This window comes from Protopterus annectens, chromosome 8.part0 (assembly GCF_019279795.1).
Source record: "Protopterus annectens isolate FY-2018-M chromosome 8.part0, PAN1.0, whole genome shotgun sequence".
Classification (NCBI taxonomy): Eukaryota; Metazoa; Chordata; order Ceratodontiformes; family Protopteridae; genus Protopterus; species Protopterus annectens.
This window is the reverse complement of record NC_056741.1, coordinates 1,412,862,091-1,412,882,639: the sequence shown is the minus strand read 5'-3', so window position 1 is coordinate 1,412,882,639 and position 20,549 is coordinate 1,412,862,091. Positions and strand designations below refer to the sequence as shown.

General features: G+C 37.6%; 1 protein-coding gene across 1 annotated transcript in view; it reads right to left on the bottom strand.

The window, feature by feature from the left end:
- The window catches only part of GRIK4 (glutamate ionotropic receptor kainate type subunit 4), a 5,029,336-nt gene extending 5,016,903 nt beyond the window's left edge, over positions 1 to 12,433 (bottom strand). Inside the window, exon 1 of the mRNA XM_044081017.1 lies at positions 11,898 to 12,433. The gene's annotated coding sequence lies outside the window, so the exon portion shown is untranslated. The remainder of the gene's footprint in view (positions 1 to 11,897) is intronic.
- Between the last annotated feature and the right edge of the window lie 8,116 nt (positions 12,434 to 20,549).

The window sequence follows — 20,549 nt, the reverse complement described above, 5'->3', positions numbered from 1 at the left end:
AAGCAGTATTTCCAGTGAGGTGTTTACTGCCACTCAAAAGTGAAACTTGAAATGTTATCAAAACACAGCTGCAGAAGAGAGAAAAGATGAGTTTTATTGTTGTTTTACAATGTGTGCACTTTTCTGTGTTGTACAACATTGGAATTAGTATATGTAGAGATCAGGAGGGAGGTGGGGCTTGTCCTCTGCAAAAAATGATGTCAGATACAGCAATTCGGTTTAGTGTGCAATTATGTGTGTTAGATGTTTCAGACGTCTCTCAACTGTTCCAGTTTTAGAGCATTCCTATTTTCGGACCTAATTTATCCCTACAAAGGATGTCCCTCTTTTTGGAGGTACACCCCTATTTTCAGGCTTGATATATCCCTTCACACAGTTTTCTGAACTCCCCCCTCATCATTTGTGATGTTTGAAGCTGTTTAGTACACAGAAAACCACACTACATGACCAACATACTTGCAACAACAATAATTTAAAGAAAGAGGACTTGCATCTTACATCTTCATTTTTTTTTCTAAAAAGAAAATAAATGACCTTGTGTGGTTGAATTACGTTTATGGATTTTACATTGTCAAAAGATGAATGATTTGTTTACCATTATTATTAGTAAATTTATACTTACTGATGAAAACTGCACTTATGCAATTGGCACAGCTTGGAGAACTCTTGTTACATATATTAATGACTGGACTGATAGGATATACAATATTATGCAAAGAACAAATATTATACCTTTAGGAAAGGATGTGTCTATTGTCTGTAAAGATCACTCAACCCCTATGAAACAAAATAATGCCACAGACAACTTTAGAATTCTGGATACGAGTATTCAGCAATCTGAGGATTCAGACCATATACAAGGAAATAAAAAAAGAAAGAAAGGAAGACGTTCACAACAAATAAGGAAGAAAACAAAACTGATAAATGTCTGTAAAGTAGAGAGAATACATACTAAAAAGGACACTGCTTTGTTATGTAACACACAGATTACAGGAAATTATAACATTTTTCTATCAAAACCTTCAGTCTACAGAAAAATACATCATTTTTTTTTTCAAAACAGAAGGTAGAAAAAAGAGGCAAGGGGCAGGTGAAAAGGAAGAAATCAACATTGAATTTGGAAGGATTGAAGAACATTACTGTAAGAAAAAAGAAGAGAAAGAAACATTACAACATGTCTCAAGCTGTAGATGCACAAAGCCAGCTTGTACATGTAAGAGGCAATGACAACAGTGGGATTAATAAGACTAATAGTTCACAGGTAGGTACTAGGCTATCGGCCCTATGGGCCTATACAAGCCTAGCCAAAAAAGTACCCTGGCTTTCGCCACCCAAGAAAATTATTTTCCTGTACCCCTGTCGAGCAGAGCCACCGAGGTGATCCCCGGGGTGAATTTTCTATGTCCCATCCAATCATCAAGATTTTTCTTGAAGAGTGCTAATGAGGAGCTTTGTTTGATATAGATAGGTAGTTTGTTCCAGAGTATGAGACGTCTCTGGGAGAGGAATCTATCCCTCCAGAATGTTCTGTTTATTGTGGTGACAAGGTTTAGGTCCCTATAGCATGTAACTTGGAGGGATTGGGATTTCTTTAAGTGGAGCATGTCCAACAGCTCTGGCTTTGACATAGCTTTGTATGTCAGGCAAAGATTGCCTCTGAGTAGGCGATATGCGACGGAGTAAAGCTGGAGTTTGAGGCCAGTAATCCTCTTTGTGAGGTATTTCTGCAGCCTTTCCAGTTGTTTTAGATGTCTTGTGAGGTACATACCAAAAGGGGTGGGGTTGTGCTCAATAATGGGTCTAATGAGTGACAAGTAGAGGGGAACAATAACCTCTTTTTTTCTGGATGAGAAACCTTTTGTGATGAGGTGTGCCACGTAGAAGGATTTCCTAACTACTGTGGCAATGTGATCATCAAAGGAGAGACTACTATCCACCTGTGTCCCGAGGTCTCTTATCATACTTTTGGTGTTAAGTAGACTACCACCTATGTGGTAGCTCATGGCTACGGAGTTTTTACCAAAGGGGATGACAATGCACTTTTTGGCATTGAGCTTGAGGCCACAGCTTTGACACCAGGCATCTGTCTCAGTGAGACCCTTTTGTAGGATGTCTACATCATTAGGAGTTTCAATTATGGCTCCTAGTTTACAGTCATCTGCGAACGTCATTAGCCAAAGACCTTCTGTGTTAGCCTGTACTTCAGAAAAGTAGATACCAAACAGGAGAGGACCCATGACTGAACCCTGTGGTACTCCACTTGACACTGGCCTGAAGTTGGATTTGGAGTCTGCTACTTTCACAGTGTGGGTTCTGTCAGTGAGTCAGTTAACAACCCATCTTGTGACATAGGGATTTATACCTAGTTTAGTGAGTTCGTCTATAATTCCAGAGTGGGGGATGGTGTAAAAAGCCTTGGCGAGATCTAGATAGGCTGTGTGAATCACCTTACCCTCGTCTACGGCTTTGGTGATTACTTCAAAGAAGTCAATCAGGTTTAGGAGACATGATCTGCCTTTTACAAACCCAAACTGGGTGGGGTCCAGAGTCTGGAGATTACCAATGTCTTTGTTTATAAGTTCCATGAAGATATGTTCCATGGCCTTGCAGACCAGGCTTGTTAGGCTAATGGGGCAGTAGTTCCTGGGGTCCGTGTTGGCACCCCCTTTATGAAGTGGGATAACCGTCGCTGTGCGCCATTCAGTGGGCATAAAGCCTGAGGTGAGGCTATGACTGAACATGGTGCTTAGGTAGGTGCCAGTTCATTCTGTAGTTCATGTAAAACGCAGCCTGGGATGTTGTCAGGTCCCATGGATGCTGTGTTCTTGGCTTTGGAGAGTGTGTTTTTTACCTGTACAGCCATGATTACAGGAACTTTGCATTCCTCCGGTATAGAGATGGGCCCTTTAGAGGGTGTGTGTGTGTGGGGGGGGGGGGGTAAAGTTAGCACTGACCCTGTCTGCCAGGATGTTGGCAATATCACTTGGTTCTGTATATTTAGTGCCAGTGTGCTGTAACTCAGAGCAGATCTGAGTGTTGCCATTGAGATTCTTGACATAGCTATAGAATGCTTTGTGGCTGTCTTTAGAATCAGTTGCAATTTTGTTTTCATAACTAGCTTTGGAGGATTTTATCAGGGATCTCAGCTTCTTACTGAGACTGATCAGGGAGTTCTTCCAGTCATGGGATTTTTCTCTTTTTTGCAACAGTTTCTTTCTTCTGTTGTAGAGTTTGTTTATGGCAGGGGACCACCAGATTGGCTTCCTTTTTTTTGGAGGATAGCATCTTGGTTCTGTTAGGGATTGCATGACCCATGCACTCGTGTAAGTGCTTATAAAGTGTATTTCTGTAGGCTTCAGCAGTCGTACCTCTATTGTCCGTCTGCATGGGTGTCGTGAAGTTTGCCACTTCTGTCTTAAGAAGTGTGAAGTTGGCTTTGGAGAATTTTTTTACGGTGGTTTTCCTAATGAGGGGTGGGGGTGGGATGTGTATGTCTAGGCTGATTAGCTTGTGGTCGGATCTGACCAACGAGGAATTGACTTCTGGTGTGGAAGACCGGCCACCCATGTTGGTAATGACCAGGGCTAGGATATTGCTGCCCCTGGTGGAGGTGTGGATAAGTTGATCCAAGGCATTGAAATTTATGAATTCCAGAAAATGCTGAGCAAAAGAAATGGTACGTGAGTAGTTTTCCCAGTTAATGGTGGGGTAGTTGAAATCGCCCATTATTAGGGTGTTGGGTTGTACCCTAATATTTTCCAGTGTATCAAAAAATGAGGAGTGGGAATCCTGGGGCATGGTGGGAGATCTGTAGCAAGTTACAATTTGGATTGCAGTCTTGCCCAGAGTTAGTTGCACTTGGATATTCTCAGATGCATTAAGCTGAGCAACTAGCCTGGAGGTGTGGATATCCTTAATGAATATGGACACACCTCCACCTATAGTGTTTTGGTCTAGGTAAGGTGGCTGAAAAGTGTGGTATGAATTATAGCCTGGTAATGCAGGGATGCTCTCTGGGGCCTTGAACCAGGTCTCTGTCACTGCACAGATGTCGATGTTCTCCTGTTTAAGGAGTACCTCGAGTGAGTACATTTTGAGATTTACACTTCTAGCATTGAGTAGCATTACCCTCAGATTTTGCTTGCCTGTACCTGTTGCGGTGGTGAATTTGTCATTTGAACCTTGCCTAAAAAAAGGCACTATAGGGGTGGCAAGAGCCTTACCCAGTATCCGGAATCCCAAGGGCAACAGGTGCAGGCCATCTCTGGCAAAGCATCGTGGTTTGTCGATCATGTCATTCCAGGCAGACAGATGCTGGATCCCCTTAGAATGACACCAGAAGCTTAGCCAATTGTTGAAGTCAATCATTTTGTCCTTGTACTGTGGTATCATTCTGGGTGATGGCAGGATGCTATTCAGTCCTAGGGTCATAGTGAGGTCATGGTAATGAAGATCATTCTTTTGTAACAAGTGATAGAGCAGATGTTAATTCAAAATTAGAAGTTAAAAATTCTTCAGATCTGGTCAGAAAAGATATTATAGTAATTGGAGATTCAAGCATTAGAGGAACTGCTACTTACATTAGCAGGGACATGTAAAAGTATTACACTTGCCAAGAGTAAAAATAGAGGATGGGAGGCAGGCCTTAAAAGGGCTTTATGTAAGGAAGTATGGATATGTTTTTATCCCTGTCAGTACAAATGATCTCATCCACAAGGACCTCCTGACTGTTAGTAGGGAACTTAGAGCCTTTTTAGATAGCATAGCTTGCACAGGTGTTAGGATGTATTTTTCACAATTCACATAGAGAAAGGTGAGTCATGTCACCATGAATGAAAAGATTTTGGGGTACATACCTACCTACATGAAAGAAATGTCCCATTTAAAAAAAAAAAGAATTTTGGACATGTGTGTGTTCAGACAGTATGGTGTGCACTTGTCAAGATCATGAAAGAGAATTTTTACAGCAGATGTTTTGTAATATTCGACAAACATAAGGCACAGACAGCAATATTTCATAAGTTCATAGATTTGGTACTAGGCTATCGACCCTAGGGCCTATACAAGCCAGCCATAACAATTCCCTGGCTATTTCTTCCCACACTATTTACTTCCCTGGACCCCTGTCTAGCAGGGTGACTGACATGATCCCCGGGGTGAATTTCCTTTCTCCCATCCAATCGTCAAGGTTCCTTTTGAAGAGGGCCAAAGAGGCACTCTGCTTGACATGTATGGGCAGTCTATTCCAGAGTCTGGGGAGTCTCTGGGTCAGGAACCTATCCCTCCAGCATGTTTTGTTTATTGTGACGACAAGGTTTAGATCCCTGGAGCATGTGGCTCTGGGGGACTGGGATTTCTTTAAGTGTAGCATGTCCAACAGCTCTGGGTTTGACATGGCCTTGTATGTTAAGCAGAGATCGCCTCTGATATTCTTTGTGAAACGTGGTTAAAGAACAATGACTGAAAACCAGTTCTGTCAAGGTATAAGTGTTTTTACTATAACAGACATTCAAATAAAAAATCAGGTGGAGGTGTTATGATAGGGATTAAAGATAGCTATGAGACCTGTGATTATTACATGTTCAGTGATAACACCAATACTATAGACTGTGTAACTGTGACAATAAAGACAACCCTGGAACATATAACAATTGTTGGAGTGTATATACCACCAAAGTCAAGTGCTGAAGACTTAGAGGAATTCATACATTTCTTGCATGAAACACAGACGGGAAGAATAATAGTGGCTGGGGACATAGAATCTACCAGAAACAAAAGTGTATAATATTGAATCAACATTAGTAAGGAAATTATGCACAATGCATGCTCAGGAACAATTGCTGCAGGTTGTAAAAAAATCTACCAGGAAACTGAACATTGTTTCTGTCCTAAAGGACTAACTTCATGTCAAGTTTTACCACCACTGATGTGCAGAGATCTTGCGGTTATAAATGTCAGTGATTACTAGATAATTCTGCCAAACTGAAATCTAAACCGATGCACAGAATATTAATAACAGATTATATGAAAGCAAAGCAGTCACTGTGCAAAACTGATTGAAGTGGAAAACTGCAGAAGAAATGTGGAATGTTTTGAAAGAGAAATTGTTTAAATGCAAAACAATCTAACAAAATGTTTAACATCAAAATCTAGGCACAAAACGTCAGGAGGAATAATTTAAATACAAATGGGCTACTTGATTAAGGTTAGAGACAAACATACAAGAAATGGAAAAAAAGGCTGAACTACAACTTTGAAAAGTGAAATAATCAAACTGGGCAAACAATTTAAACACAGTGTGAGACAAGATCAAGAAAAAATTGAAGAAAATGCAGATAAAGATATTGAGCATGAGCATAATGGGAAACCATTTTATAGATATACAAGATGTGGAAGGAGTAAAGACATACAAATTGATAAACTGTGTATAGATTCTAAAATTGATTCTCAGACACAACAGATTATAGATATAGTTACAAAAACTCATGCAAAACAATTTGGCTCCACAATCATGCAGATAACCTCAGAATTTGGATGATATTGAAAAAGAACTAAGCAAACTGGATCCAAACAAAGCACAGGAAGAAGAACGTTCCAGCAAGAACATACAGTACCATTAACAATTCAAACCAAAAGATGAAAGGTTAATATTGGCGATGCAAGATAGTAGGCTATGTACACACTGGTTTGCAAAGTCCATTGAACATGTGAGAGAAACAGACAAATATAGGTTTTGTAAAACAGAAATGGAAACAGTCACACACCTCATTGCTGGTTGTGACATGCTAATGGCAGAAGAACTGTATACTGAAAGGCATAATAATGTGGCAAGACTGTTGCACTGGGGATTGTGCAAACATTATGGTACTGAAGTGGCTGAAAAACACCGGAAATATGAGCCACAAAGCATCATAGAAAATGATGAAGTTTACATCACATGGGATCACACATTACCAACAGTTCAAAAGATAGATGCTAGAAAACCAGATACAGTGGTCCATGAAAAGAAAAGAAGACAAAAGTAGCATTGATCAATTGAAATCACCACACCCAGTGACTACAGTGCCTTGTGTACAGAGAGAGACATAAAGTCATAAAACATCAGGATCTGCAGGCAGAAATGAGAGCAATGTGGAAGAAAGATACCCACATAGTTCCAACAGAAGTAGGAGAAAGGGGTCTTATAAACAATCATATTTAGATATGTTACCAGTACATGTAACCCTGTACGAATTGCAGAAGGAGTCATTACTGGGCACATCGCGGGTAATGGAAAGAGCACTTCTGGCTGACATCAAAGACTGAAACAATACTAATTTCACAAACTTTAATCATACTTTGACTTAGAAATGGGTTCCATTCCCATCATGGTATTATAAACCCAAAAGATTTGGAAAAATTAAAAAACACTAAAATACCATTATATCTATTATTTACTAGGTCATATAAATATGGGGAGATTTGTCAAGATTAGAAGCATGCACTTATTAAATCTGTCTATAAAGGAAAGGGGAGTAAAACGAACCCAGAGTCATACAGACCCTTAAGTCTACTTCTGTGGAAAAATAAGGAGAAGGTAATATTGGATAAGTTATTGTCAGAATTGGAAAGGTTGGGACTTGAAACCATATTTCAGTATATACATGTTAAAAATAGATCTATTACCACCTGTAATATGATATTACATAACAGTATAATAGCAGCTACGAATGATAAATTTATATAAATGTCATCTCAGCACATTTTAACTTCAATATTTGACAGGGTCATATTGCAGTATATACATGTTAAAAATAGATATATTACCACCTGTAATATGATATTACATAACAGTATAATAGCAGCTACGAATGATAAATTTATATAAATGTCATCTCAGCACATTTTAACTTCAATATTTGACAGGGTCATACACAAAGTACTGAGCAATAAATTAGAACAACTAGGTATTGATGTACTCTTGATAAGATGGATAGCTGCATGGCTTACAAATAGGACATGGCAAGTATCATACAGCAATTGGACAGGTAAAATTCTTGGTTACAGTCAAGGTGTCATACAGGGCTCTGTCCTAGGCCCATATTTGTTTAGATTGTATCTGTCAGATCTACCTTTTTCATCTGAGGTGTTCTACAGTCTATATGCAGATAACATGAAATTGGGTAAACTAATTACGTGCTACAGATATGGCATGTCTACAAAAGAACTTGTCTAAAATGACCATTTGGACACAGGAAAATAACATGCTGATAAATACATCAAAAATGAATCATGAGATTTGGGAGACACAAATTAAAAGGTCACAGTGACTGAAGCTATAAATTCATTTAAGGACCTGGGTATATATGACTTTAACTTTTTCTAATTATTTCAACCAATTGGTTCATGATAGTTATAGAACTATAGGTTGTATAAAAAGATTGATAAAGTCTAGGAAATCAGAAATGATTAAGTAATTTTTGTTAGTTACATTAGACCCAAACTTGAGCATGGAATATTAATATGAAAACTTTATAAGAAAACAAGCATGAGTAAATTAGAAAGAGTACAACGGAACGATACCAAACGCATCCGTAGATGAGAAATTTTAAGTTATTATGAAAGACTAAAGTATCTGAACTTGTACAGTGTCTAAAATGGAAATTTAAAAGAAGATCTTATTCAGGTATATGGGGCATTTTGAGACAACTACCTCTGGGAATGTTTGGGGGTATCAAAAAGTAATACATATTCATCAGGCAAACTATGTACAAGATTCTGTAGGAATAAGAAGTGTACTAATGGGTTATCTCAAAAAGCAGCTGATACATTGAACAGGCTACCAAATTAAATTAAAGAAAGCACTAATTTAGATATTTTTAAGAACAGCCTAGACACTTATTATGCGAACAACTATTTTGGTATATTGGCAGGCTAGAAGGGCATAAATGCCTGTGCTTGAAATATGTGTATGTATATGTGTGCACACACATATATTTATATATGGAACTCACCCCCTCATCCCTACATAACACCCCTAACCACACCATCTTCAAATCTCTCCTACACTCCTACCTTTCATCTAAATGGATTTCCCCCTGCTCTTCCCATACATGAGCCCCCCTCACTCATCTTTATTTTCCCAGCCATGTCTGTCTCTCTTCTTTGACACCACATTCATCACATACATCACCTCCATTCTACCTATTCTGCTCGACTGCATTTTCTTCTCTCATTTTCATCATATCTGTGTTTTACATTTTTAATAACATATGATGTTTGAAAATTACTCTGCAAAGATTAATAGAATGTATGTCCACTGTTACTACAACTACTCTGTATATAATGTTACTCTCTTCAAAATTCAGACTTGTTACATTTTGTTTAATTTTTTTCTTTAAATTAATCTACAAAGATTAATAGAAGTTATGTCTCCTCACACTACAGCTACTGTGTATATTATGTTATCTCTTAAAACTTGTTAAATTGTTTCTCTCAGCATATATAGTCTCTCTGTTATGCATGTTTTGTTATTCATTTACATGGTTAATGCCCCCCCCCCCCCCCAAGGCCTCCACTGAAAACAGGCTCTTCTTGGCCCAGTGGACTTCCCTGGTCATCAAACTGAAATAAATAAATAAATATATATATATATATATATATATATATATATATATATATATACACACACACACACACACACATGTATATATGCATGCATTAGCCCTTTAATAATGAGCTTTCATTTTCCATCATTTTGATACTCTTTTTAAATGTGTTTCTAAATAGTACCCAATATTCCTACTGGAAGTGGGTCCAGATTTTTTACCAGGAAGTTCCTACTCCTCAAGAGCCTTCATTCCTATTTTCAATGTCTGCAGGTTAAGGGATATATGTTTCAGTTATGTACTTAACAGTAGAAATAAGAAAATGCTAATAATGAATTACTGTACTGAACCATTCCAGGTTTATTATAATTGTTCTGCATTTTTATAGGAAGGTAAAGCACAAAGGATTATACATACATAAACACACAAACATAGCCAAGGTTAACAGTAGTCCGAATCTGGTAAAGTTGGAACTCGCATCTAGTGAGAAATAGTTATGGAACAATCAAGATTGTTCATTAACCTTGCAGTTCTGCAGTGTTAACAATGAATTTCAATATTCTTCTTGAATAATCTGACTGAGTGTGATTTCTTTTTGCCCTTATCCCCACTGTGGTGCAACCGTGGCGTTAGTGTATATATGGTAAGTAAGCATTGTGCCTAGAGCAGGCGCATGGCAAGTAAGGGGTGTGGCTAGTGTGAGGGGTGTACCCCAGCACTCAGTCTAGTTAGGTTCAGTATATTATTAGCCCAGTAAGTAACCAGTTATTAAGTAAGTCGGCTTTTCTTGTTATTACTATTATCTATAACTTTATGTAGTAGTAGACAATGTTAGGTAACTGAGCATTTGTGGAAGTGTTTTCAGTAACTTGTGGTTATGTGAGGTGTCCCTTTAGATAACACATCACGTATGTATACATAAATGCATATATTACACATGCACACTTACAAACATTATTGTACAGGACTGTATAATTTTTTTTCCAAGAGTATTTCATTTACGATAACATGCATGGTGGCAATTACAGAAGGGTTTAGATGCACCCCATCTGAAATCCAGAAGCACCGACATACATTTTATACAGAAGCAATTAAACGTGACTTTTTAGCGTGTGCCCTGCATATAACAATTACTTCTTGGTTGAAACAAAATGCACCGAAAAAGACCTCATTTCTCTTTTTTTTTATTCCAACACTTCCTCTGACCAAGTGCATAATCTGCGAACAGCCATGAAGTGCTGTTAATATTCGTGTGCTTTATTTGTAACCTACAAAATAAAACGTTAAACAAGTTTTGCAGCTATAACATTTAATGGAGATTACATATATGAAAACAGATTAATGGGATTATTGACTTGATTCCCACTTAACTACGGGCAACTGCAACTTTTTTAATTATTACAAACAGATGCACTAATACAGACTATTAGCTGTTGTGTCAGCCTGTTGATAATAAGCCAAAAAAAACAGAAAACAACATCAAAATTCAGTCATGCCTTTCTGGACACATCTGTGCCAAAATAGAACGAAAAAGGCTACCATTCAAGACTAGGTCACCTAAACACTATACATCACAACTATTCTCCCCACCAGTCCCAAAATTATAGCTATGTCAAGCAAGCATTCACACAAAGACCGGAAAAGCTCGAGAGAGATTTTAAAATATCTTCTGATTTTTTTCTAGACATCGCTAAACAATAAATGGTGATGTTCACGACTCTGATGCCAGTCTCTTCCATTTCCACAGGTCTCAGCAAAAACAAAGACACAAACACACCAGCAGAACGTACACTAATAATATGTTTAGGTATAATATTCCACAAAGCATCTGACAGAAAAAAAATGTCAAGTTCGATGTGAGAATAGGAAACAGCCACTGCCAAAAAGGAAATATTCACAAAATAACTGCACTTTAAGTTGCATTACAATCCAGCCAAAGCCCGTCATGAGATAAAACATACAGATCTGCCTTGTTTGCAGATAATATACAATGTACACCAATTTAGCACGCCTCACAGCAGCTGAACAGCTGCAGTCTGCAGTTTTTTTTTTCTTAGTAATTTAAAGGTTGTAAAGGAAATGAGCATTCCTCCTTTATTAACGGGAATAACAAAGCCCCAGGTTTGGAAGCAGGTCTGTCCGCCCTCCTCCATGCCCTAGTCTGAAACCCATGTGCAGAGTCACAAGACCTTCCTAGCACTTATTTAACGTTACGGGACACAAAACAGGTCAAGGAGCAATGGGAACAAGTAGGTTATCACTGTAAAAAAGGAACCATGATGGTGTGGTCACTAGAGCGAAACCACTTACCTGGAGCAGCGGCAGCTCGCTTGTCATCTGGGGTCCTTATTTACAGTAGAGCCCCCCCAGCCGAGCGCAGACCGAAATGCACCTTTATGGTCTGCACTGGTGCATTTCCACTCTCAGAGCTATATGCTTCTTGGGGTTATATCCTCCTGTCTGATTCCCCAGAAACTTGATCGAGGAACTATCAGGCAACCAATGATTATTTGCAGGCAAAAAAAACTATCAACATTTGGGTAAAATCAGTTCCCTTCTTTCCTATGCGATTTCCGCCGGCTCACGAATATAGATGCTACAGGGATGAGATGCCCGCCCCTTCTTATCCAGTCAATATAAATGAATAACAGACCGTCACTTTCTGCTCATCTGGAACGTGCTTTCCAAAACCAGCTCCTTGAATCCCAGCAGTGATTTGCGTACGTTCCTACAGCAGCCGGTCCATTCATCCGGTGATACCTGCTGCCTGCTCCCTTCGTGGTGCTACAGCTGCAATCAGAGCAAAAAGAAGCGTCACTCCGCCCCCCGGGGGAAGGATGGGAGCAACACAGTCCGGCACCCAGGAAAAAAAGTAGAGGGGGGGGGGGGGCAAATGTGTAATCAGCGCCAAGTCACCGACATGGACAGAGCGCAAAGACGGGTGCACCACTAGTAAATGCAGGCTGGAGTCACCAAGGTTAGCATGCATCAATGCCAAAGTAAACTAGTAAGGATACAAGTAGTTTGAGGCAGGAGTAAAAGGGAATGAAGTTCGTCCAGAGACACGCAGTAAAGTATACAGGAGGGAAGGAGGGAGGGGTCCCGTGGAGACTGAGGCATCTGGTTTAAAAAGTAACACAGCTGTGGAATACCTCAAACGGAAATTATTGCAAAAAAAGTGGCTACGTTCACCCAGCTAGGAAGAAAAGAGATGAGAGAGCACAGAAAAAAAAAAAAACAATACATCTGAAGGAGAGCAAAAAGCTGGGTGTATGCTACGGCATAAAATCATCCGTCAAGGTAATTAATAGGGGGAAAACAAACGATATGTTGTGTGAGCCAGAAACAGCACATTGGCTGTAGTACTTCTCATTAAGAAACAGAGGCCGGATTAATTAGAGGCAATGATGGTCGGTGCTGACTGGGCACCTGGGGTAATGTAGATGAGGCATCAGCAGATGAAAATAACAGTCAAGGTGCTGGTGCTAGTGGGTCTGAGAGAAGATGTATAAAGAGAGGGTGACCAGGAGTTAAGGAAAAGTAAGTACTGTCAAAATCATTATTTGTATAAAAGAAATGAGAAACACAAGGTCGGGAACAAGAGTTCACCGTCTGTGCTGTCACTGGTAGAGGACTAGAAATGAGTCTGTTTCTGTTGTTGGATAGCAGACTGATATATTTGTTGGAGTGTTTTCTTTTCTTCTTCTGTTTTTCTCCACTGGCTGTGACTGGATGCCTAGCCTGACCTTTTGAATCACTGATGCCCACTGATCTGAGGCATGTGAATCTCTGAAGTTCTGCCACATTTGTTGCTGATGCTTACATTTCTTGCCATCTTTGCTGCAACTGTTGAGAAAGCATTGTTTGCAATTCTATACAAGTTACTCCTCCAGCAACTGACTTTTTGACAGTTCATTGAAATGTGTGATTATATTTTCAGCTGAGTTAAGAATACAATTGAGGAGGAGCTTTGCAATTCTGAACTGGGAAGTAAGTCAAAATTGTAGAAGCAGCGCTTGAACATAGCCAGTTGCACTTTCAGAAATAATGCTATGTTTGGATCTCATGCATCAATGTAAAAAAGTACTACACCAATAGTCATACAGTAGCTGTCTCATCTGCACTTTTGACATAGACTTGTTTTCTGTGCATTATTTACTACTTACAGCAAACTGAGCTGTTGATGTGACATATTCAACTATTTTATGAATGTTTAACTTAAATAGAGAACTGATCCACCTGAACCTTTACTCATAATCATCCCAAGAGCACTGTCTAGTTAAGTAACTTGCTCATAATCACACAGTGGGCAAATGGAGAATGAAAGAAACAAACCAAGGGCTACAAGAAACAGTTAGTTTAGAGTGCATAGCCATAATCCACTGCACTAACTGCTACAGCGCCTTCAAATGGGAAACTTTGGTACTACAACAGACAAAACAAGATATTCTTTAAAAACATTCATTGTTAGTCCGACTTTTAGATTTCATATATATATATATATATATATATATATATATATATATATATATATATATATATATACAGAAAAATAAATGTTTTCATTGAGTTCTGGCAGGAAAATCAGTTTGCTATACTATTTACACTTAGAGTAAACACTGTGTCTGTACAGAAAGTCCTGTAGCTGGAATTCCCATCAAAAGGAGGTTGCTTGCTTAGTGTAAGATTTTATTTAGCAGTAATCTCCAGACTGTCAATATGTTGCTTAAGCCCTTATCTGTCATTGGAGAAGAATGTGTTTTTTCACATTTTAGGCCTGTGTGGCTGTTGTGTAATCCATACTATGTATTCTCCATCTACCGAAATGTGATATGTATGCAGTAACTTGTTTTGAAGAGATTCATAGTCTATACAACTTTTCTAAATTTAAAATCATAATACTTGCAACACACACACACACACACACACACACACACACATATATATATATATATATATATAGAGAGAGAGAGAGATACAAGTATATATATATATATATATATATATATATATTTCTTTATTTTTTTGAAAATTTAGTGTGAAGATATGCAAATATTTCACTATACTAGTACCTATTACTGCTTCACAGATTTCATGCTTAAAACATAAGGTGTGGATTGTGTGATGAGACATACCAGTAGTTACTTTAAATTATATGGTCTGCTTTGCATTCAGGTGCATTAGATAGCTGATACTTTTATCAGCGACTGTAACCAAGGATGATTGTCATTAATTCAGACTAAATCCATCTTCACAATTCTTTACCTATGACGTTTTGATGCTCTCTGCTGCTTTGTGATATTATTACACCTATACTGGTAATTTCATGCTTTAATGATGCTCTGTAATATACCCAATGTCACTTCTTGGAACTTATTACACTTCATATTTTTGTGTGATATGTCCTGTTTATTCATTTTGAATGAATTTCAGTATTTTTCTACATATTTCTTGTTTAAGCTTTGTTATATTGTACATATGCTATTTCTTGAAGCTTTTCTACCAAGGCCTCTGTTGGAAATGGGTGTTGTACCCCATCTGACTTTCTCAGTAAACAAAGGCAAACAAATAAATACATTTAATACATAACATACTAAATGCTGAAGTGCCAGACACCAAATTAGATGAAGAAGTAACCCATACTTGTATTAAAATAAACAAAACTGATTTCTATTACTAGGTTGTTACTGTACCCTATCTATAACCATGAACATGATGAATTCCATAATAAACTAGTAAACTTAGATGTCAAGGACAGAATTCATATTATGTACTATTTCAGTTACCTATTTCAACTCATCAAATGAGAGCTACAGCATCTACAATGGATTCATGCATTTTTTAAAATTTTATTAATAGTAATCCCTTGGGCACTTGGTGTAAATTCCCACTATGAGACACACAGAATGAACCGCATGTTCGGCAGGTGCATGGACCAAAAATCAGGAAGCTGAAACACAAAATGTCCAGCATCAGATCCCACTATGGCCATTAATACTGTTGATATTATTCTAGTCAGCATTGAAACCATTTCTTCCAACTGACTTCTATCGCAGCCTATGTTAAATCTGACCATATTATCATTGTTCCTTGAAAATACAAAGACAATCCTTGTGCAAAACACAATCAGCATTCTTTAAGTTTTCCAGTGGTAACTACCCTGAGATTTATGAACATTTCTTATCCTAAACTGGAATCTAAATCTCAGTGCCCCTAACAGATCTACACCTAAAAGTTTCAATGCTCTGTATTTCAGCTTAAACAACAGTATTTATAGATATGTCCCCATATACGCAAAGAGAAACCCCTTTGGTGGAATTGTACATGAAATAAATTATGTAGAAGCGAAAAGGATCTACTCTACCCACAAATGTCTCAGACTAACAGCCATATCTGTCATAAATAGCAAAAAGTGTCCATAACTATGTTAGAAAAATTATAGGTAAAGCAAATAGTTTACTGCCCTGGAGTCCAAACATACCATCTTCACAAATCCATACAGCATCATAATTACTTTAGCTAAGAATTAAGTTCTAACTTTAGTCCTCCAGAAGGTAATTCAATTTAATTTCAGCTCTATAGGATAAATTAGCACAGACTCCTCTCGACGTTATTGAAACATTCCTATGAAAAATCATAAGTGCAAGCTCAGCAGGTCCAGATAACATGCATAGGAGTTTCCTCTGTGCCATATAACCCCCCCCCCCCTTCACAGTCTCTCTCTCTTTCTCTCTGTCCATCTGTGCATGTCAGGGGTTCTCTCCCTCTCTCTATCTGTCTGTCTCTCTCTATCTCTCTCTCTGTCTAGATGTATTGTCCCCGACCTTCTGCACCTGGAACCAATAGTGTTATTTCACAAGGACAATCAACATTCAACCCCAAAAACTATTAACCCATTAGCATGTTCTGTAGTCCATGCAAAGTAGCATGGCAGTCATTATGGAGCTGGTACAGAGTGACGCTGGGGATTTGTTGCTTCTTAACATGAATCAGTATTGCTTTATTAATAGCAGATCCTCTTATTCAAATCTTGCAGCTCAAAAGAGTTACAAGCAGCGCAAGATGAAGGACTTACCTTACATTCTGCATACCCAAATCATACCAAGTCTCTGATACTCTCCCCAATTAATGATCATAAACAAACTTAGATACCTCAAAGTCAGTGTCTACATAATTTATTGTTTAGAGATGTGACCGTCAGACAAAACAAAAGTGTTGAGAGAATGTAGCAATCCCTTTAATCTCATAATAGTTACAGATGGTGTACCACAGGATTTAATACTTGGCCCACTCATCTTTGTATTATTTTATTAATAATATATTGCATGCCAAGTTTGCCAATGATTTCAAACTGCATAGGATCATCCTTTCCCCTCCAGATGCTTCTTCACTACAGAATGGTTTTGACAACACTCACACATGTGGTACAGATAATGACCTAACATTTAACATTAAAGTATAGCATTCTTTTCTGTTGATAAGGTAGTTGCCCCAGTTTACAACATCAAGGGTGAGGCACTGAAAATGGATCTGCAGATTTAAGGACCTCATTACTTTGAACAGTAGCCTTACTTCCAATCAACACATCACCCCAACACCCATGAGGCCTATGTAGTAGCATGTGTCATAATGAAAGGGATAACCTGTTCCTCAAGGGAGTCATTATTTCCCTGTACATCTGTCATATGATGTGTTATAGAGTATAATGCTGCATGTTGCAGTCTCCTAACCAAGCACTTTTTTTCCAGCTTGAAAAGGTTCAAAGATGCCTTACTATGAAGATTACAGGCTTCACGAACATAAGTTACTCAGAAAGGTGTATCAAAAGTCCCCCTTCTTGGTATTTTACTGCTTTGTTGGTGTGATCTCTTGTCTCATATTCCAGGTTCTGAATGACTCCCTGGTTTTCATGATCCTGCGCCTACAATGTATGTCTGGGGCAATATCTGATTAAATAAGTTTTACCTTAAAATTACTGTTAAGAATAGTATTAGGCATAACAGACCTATCAACCAGGGAGTCACAAGTCTCTGGAATAAATTGCTCCTACCTGTAAAGAAAATGGGTGTTTCTGCATATTTAAGAAACACATTGATGACTGCATGGGCGCCCATAAATTCTGACATGGGATAATGGCTGTTAAGCAACTGCAAGTGCCAATAAGTAATATGTTTCTTTATTAAAAGCTATATACCAGCAATTAGTTATTCAAGCCAAAACTTTTCTCTAGATACAGATAACCTACTACTGTGTCTCAGAATTTACATGAACTAAAATAAGATGAAATGATAGGAACTTACAGAAATATAATTATTATCTAGGGTTCATATAGCCCAGTGTTTAATAAATATTAGAAGTTGTTTACTTGTTTGAGTTTGTTACATTTATAAATTGGTGTGCTAAGTGTTTTCATATGATGCTGAGGTAAAAAAAAATATTTGCTGTAGAATGGTGCACTTGTTCAACCAGTTGAGTCTAATGTGTACAATGTTTGTGATATTCTACTCCATACATCTGTAAAATATAACCTTTGGAAGTAAATATTTAATAAAGTGCACTTGGATTTTACAGTAATAACTCTGCAGTACAGACTGAAAATAGTGACAACTATCCACTAATTCAAAATTTAAATGTAGCATCAAATAGGTGTATTGTACTGCTGTGTTTTAAGTTTTGAAAAGAAAATATGTGAAGCTGAATTCCAACAGACTGGGCTAAGCTATTTCTGAGAATGTTGTGTACCCCACATATTTCTACATATAAATTTGGAATTTGGAAAACAGTCTGTACATCTGAGTAGGAAAGTAAGTTTTTCATTAAAAGCATAAATGTAGGTACGGTGTATCTTTCTTGACTAAGATTATGTAGTTAATATGGCCACAGTAGAAGATGATCCTCATTTTAAAAATGGAAACTTTAGAAATGATGTAGAACTATGCTGCTATGACATCATCTCCATGTATTGTTCAGCAGCCTGGCTTTTATATTTTGTACCAACTTTAGATAATACAGATCACCTTTTATTACTGTAGTTAATATCTGGCTCAGTCTCTTTCTTTCTCTCTCGCTGTCTCAGTCTTACAAAGATTCAGATAATAAGCATTTTTGGTCCACCTATACATTTATATCACAAGCTTATGTCTCATAAACAATGCCATCATTATAAGACATCAGACAGGCCTTTTGCTACAAACTCCACTGGTTTAAAAATTGTCTTTTTGGTTGGTCACATGCAGTAAAGAATGGTAGCATATTTATCATACATCCATAAATTCTTTGCAATTCAGTATCTTTTTCATCTTCCAAGCACCACATGCAAGTTAGCATTTTCACATGGCTGTGCTGCATTGATCAAAGTTGAGATCAATCTCTAGGCTTAAATATAGTCTACAAATGTGATGTATAAGAAGTTATTCTGAAATCCACAGGAACTACAAGTACATATTGTCACTTCCTCATTTGTGGCACTGTTAGTTTCAACTACAATTAGTACAACTACCCAGCCTTCCACTGCCTGCAGTGCTGTTTTAATAGTTGGAGTTAGATTAATAAAAAAAAAAAAAAAAACAAGTATGTCCATATGTGCTGTAAGGAAAAATACAGCTTCTATGAATCATCAAGGGTCCCTTTGTTAGTCCAAATTTTGACTTAGCCATCTGAGCTAGTATAGACAGTTATTGTTGTATGGAAAGATCTTAGCAAGCAATCCATCTCCTAAAATATGTCTCAGTTTAGTTCTTGCCATATTCTGAGTAAAAAATATGCACCCCGACATTTGTAGGTAGGCAGGCACCTTTTAGTGTTGTGCTTCACTTCTGTGTGATGGTGCATCCTTACTCATTCTCTGTCGTCCTCTGTAAGTATCCGTGATCTATAGATGCTTAAATGCATGCCTTTTAGATACATTCTGATTGTCTTTGTACAGCGGAGACTTAAATAAATAATAGAGATAAAAGGAGAGAAAAATGGATGTAGGGTTATAATAGCATCAGAAAAAGCTTTTCCTTTAATAAGATCATTTTTTGAAAAAGCAAACATTTGGAAAGCTGAACTAGTAAGGTCAGTCATTTTAGTAAGGTTATTTTACAACTCATGGCTGATTTTGCACAGAGGTCACACAGCCTCAGGAAAATAGAATGTCTTATTTCTTTGTAGTCATGCAACCTTTGAGTGAAAATAATTAAGTAACAGTGTATGTAAAGGGAGGATACTTGCCCTCTTTTTTTTTTTAAATTAGGCTTCTAGGTTTTGACCTTTCTGTTTCATGTTTACAAATTTTCATATATATAAAAACTATAAAAGGGTCAACAATAAATATATGTACTACACATAAATATCATATGTACTACACAGTATTGACATAAAGCTACACTTGTGACCTGTGGGCATTTCTCTCTGTTTATTATTATTACCTTTGCTTCAGCACTACAGTGCTCTCCTACAGTATTATTCTATCAGTACATAAACCTGGCACCCATCACCAGCAGATGCTAAAAATTAACAAAATCACAGTACAATTTAACATTTATTTTAGTGGTTATCATCTATGTACTGCACACACTAATGTAAGAAAAGCAATGCAAAGTCTAGATCCCTAGTTAACATGAGTTGTTAAAATGCAATAATAATATGATTGTCAAAATACTTTTGTTAAAACTTACATAAAAAGTATGTGATAAGAACACTAAGCAAGGGAACTACTAAACTGTAATATGAACAATAAAGACTGTTAAAATTTAAAAACTAATTAAGCAACTCCCTGGTAACAATTTAAAAAGATATACACAACTAGGTGATATACTAGGGGACCATCCTAAGAGAGGCCTTAAGATCACAGACCCAGAGCTAGAAAGGTGATGAATTCCAAAGACATGGTGTATGTTAGCTCTAAGATCATCTGTCAGATGTTTTGAGGTGTGCTTATGAGTCACAGCACCTCACAGGCAGATCAGAGTTGTAATG